The sequence below is a fragment of the Cryptomeria japonica genome, chromosome 8 (assembly GCF_030272615.1).
Source record: "Cryptomeria japonica chromosome 8, Sugi_1.0, whole genome shotgun sequence".
Classification (NCBI taxonomy): Eukaryota; Viridiplantae; Streptophyta; class Pinopsida; order Cupressales; family Cupressaceae; genus Cryptomeria; species Cryptomeria japonica.
The window spans coordinates 97,385,893-97,389,769 of NC_081412.1; positions in this window are offsets into that span (position 1 = coordinate 97,385,893).

Sequence of the window (3,877 nt, forward strand, 5' to 3'; positions counted from 1 at the left end):
ACATTCTTGGTTGAAAAAGAAAAACAAGAAGATATAGGAATCCCAAGCCCATTCTGGTATATCAAAAGGACAAAGGGAAAGGTAAAGTTGGTGGACCACCAAGTATCAATATTAGAGACAACTTACCCCCACCTCCTTTAAATACTCCACCGATAAATACAACAACTGCAGAAGATCAACCGGTAGCTGAGAGCATGGACACAGAGGATAATAATCTTGATCCTGAAGTCCTATATACTGTGAATGTTGATACTCAGAAAATCAACGTAGTGGTAGATAAGGATACAACAGATAAATCAGAAAACAAAGAGCAACCGACACTCAGTTTGTTGGGTCACCATCAAATGTAACAGAGGTATTGCTCGAATCTATCAAGAAAATAACTGATTATAGCTCCCAAGCTTATAAAGCGATAGATGATTCAATTCCAATTTTGAAATCAATAGCTCCCAATTGTAATATAGCCAATAAAGATTCTTTAGGCCAGTTGGATACACTTTGTAAATATATTTCTGGAAATTTTGAGCAAACAAAGGTAGAAACTATAAAGGAAAGTGTAGAAAAAGAGAAACATAAATTCTTTGAGGAAGGAATAAAGAAGTGTAACAGATAATTTGACACACTTCTACCGGAACTGTGCAATTTATTGAAAGAGTACAAAACTTTGTACAAAGACACCTGTAAGATAAACTTTTTGACCATGGATGTAGACAAAAAGATGAGCAAGGTACAGGAAGAGATCAATAAACTTGCTGATAATTTTGTTAACTCACCCGATACATTATCAGTTTTTGAGGAAAAGATAACAAATTTTGAGGAAGAATTGCTCAAATTAGAAAGAGAGAAAGAAAAAATAATAAACAAGGCAAAATTCTTGAGATCTAAACTAAGTCCAAGATTGGACTATTTAGCATCTCTACGGAAGGAAATCTCAGAGGCACTAACACAGGGTAGCAAAACACCGGCATAGCACTTGCAGCATCTCACCGGTGCAATATACAGAACTGAGATAGCAATAAAGGAGAGCAAGAAGTTTATGGATGGCATAAACTTAATTTTGGGAGATATTCTTCAGTTAATAACTACCCAACTACAAGGTTGAGGTTATGAATTGGTACAACTACAAAATCTACTAACCTTTGTCATTGATGCCAAAGGGGGAGTAGTAGATGGGAAAATTCAAAACACATGGATCATATGCTCAGGGGGAGCTCTCACATTTTTGGTAACATTTTTGGATATCTTTTTGAAATTTTTCATGAGTGTTGCCATCAATGCCAAAGGGGGAGATTTTTGGCATATGGACACTCCAATGAGACATTGTGTGTGATTGAAGGTTTTGTCATTGATGGCAACCTTGCAATCCTATGGCACCGACAAGATATTATACCGGCAAAGCATTACTCAGGCAACCTTGCAATCCTATGGCACCGACAAGACATTATACTGACAAAGCATTACTCAGGCAACCTTGCAATCCTATGGCACCAACAAGACATTATACCGACAAAGAATTACTCAAACAAGACAGTGCACCAACATCAGCAAGATCAATCTACACCGGCACCAGCACAGAAGATGTACACCGGCACATAAAAGAACATGTATACCGGCATAGAGGCCGACATGATTTTTGATATTTAACATTTTGTTTATTATTGTAAGCCGACTTGGCAAATTATAAAATGACTCTTGTATATAAAAGAGATCATTGTAGACATTTGTAGGATATGGATAGGAAAGCATAAATTAATTATAAGGCAGACCTAATGTGTGAATTGTAGGTCAAGGGTTTATGTAAAGAACAGAGCAAGAACCGGTACTGAATCTGGCATTGAAGATGCTATTGTAAAGCAGTACAGAATATTGGATTTGTGTAAATCCTCATTGTAAGTCAGTGTGACTTCTTATAGAGTAGTGAGCTCTAGGCAGTTGGCCTTCCTGCATGTGCAGGCCCCTATTGTAAGTAATATTCTCTTATTGGCTAGTAAGTGAATATTGTGGGTCACAAATCCCACCGAGGTTTTTCCCACACTAGGTTTCCTCGTTAAACATCTTGTGTTATGGTGTTCTTTTCATGTGGATGTTTTTGATTTTGTTATTTAAATTAATTTTTGCATACCGGTATATTGTTACTTTATGTTTTGCATATTCAGTTTCAAGAAAATCTCATTACCGGTCAGATACTGATTCACCCCCCCCTCTCAGTATATGTGGGAACCCTAACAATATGTACTGGTTGCAAAGGGAAATTGTAATTTTTTTTTGCCATTCAGGAGTACGGGATGTGGGTGGATGTGATGCAAGGTGTATTGTCACAAGGACGACTCTCATGGGAAATAATGGGAATTAGAGGATCAGAAAAGAGGTCGACATGAAGCGTTAAAGATTAATAATGACAAGCCATCATTATTTGGCGCAACCTTTTTCGGTTTTTGAAGATAAATATGGGGGCAGTTGGGGAGATTGTTCATTCTTGGCTTGTGAAAATTTCCTTTTGAAGTAATTGAGAGAATGGATACTCTGGTTCTGCTTGACGCCTCAAAAAAATAAATGGCCTTTTTAGGGGATATCTCAGACAAACGGATTTTGCAGGTTTTAGAATCAGATCATGCCTTAATTCTTCATGCTGTGAAGAAAGTCTTGGGTGAGGAGTTTTTGTGGGTGAGGTTCAAATATAGAGTGAACTATGATATACCTGCCATGTTCTTGGCTGTTGGTGTACAATTGGGGATTTGCAAGCCGTGTACCAAGAAGGTCTATCAAATGATTTTTTAGCACTCCTTCCTAGGTGGTATTGATGAAGTTTTGGATAATATTGATGAATTGAGGAGGATGCCTTTGGAGCATTACTTTTACCGCAGTGAAAATATGGTGGTGAAGAAGTTCTCGTTGGTACAAACTTTAGAAGTAGAAAAATTTAGAGCCTCATTTCCAGTTCAAAATCAAAGCTAGGTGTTTCTTCTGTTTGTGACTAAAAGTTCGGCTAGGCCAAATAATTTTGACTTGGGTATATCAGGGTGGAAGGATTGGAGAGGAGGTGAGACATTGGGGTTGCTGAGGATGGGGCTGAGGCAGAAGGCAATGACTGGGGGCTGGGTGATGGAGAAGTTTGGATTTCAGAGGACGGTCAAGACATTGAGGAAATGGTTACAGGCCCAACTCATGTGAGATGCGAGTTGGAATTGTAGACACTAAAAAATGTCTTTTTCATCATGTACTAATTATTCATCCTAATTAATTAAGTAATTCTTTAATTATTTAATTAAGTCAATTATTCTTCTAAATTGACTCAATCATCATTCCTCATCTTACTAATTATTCTTTTTTTATCATTTCATTATTTAACCCTTTCTCAAATATTAATTAAATATTATTCATTTAATTAATTACAATTAATTTTCTTAATTAAATAATCTTTATTATTTAATTAATTCTATTTCTAATATTTAAATAATTTAAATTAATTGACTTATTCCTCCAAATCTACAAATTCTAATTCCAATTCATTTCATCTAATTTCATTTCACAATTCCCCAAATTCATATTTTATCTAATTCCTAATCATCGAATTCACATTTCACCAAATCTAAATTTTAGTTAATTCCATGTGCATTTCAACATTCGAAAGTCCAAATTCAAATCCAAATTGAAAATGAAAATTAAATTCAATTTCAAATCCTACAACACATGTTGAAATCATAACTGATTGATCAAATCAGTTAACCAATTAGTTAACTTAGTTAACTCTTGAATCACCCCTTTTCACTCCAAATCACCCTTTTTTGAGTAATCAATCAATCCACTTATCTCTCCAATCAATTCAGTCTTCTAATCCACCTATTCAGTTAGCTAGCTAGTCTATTCAGTCTACTGG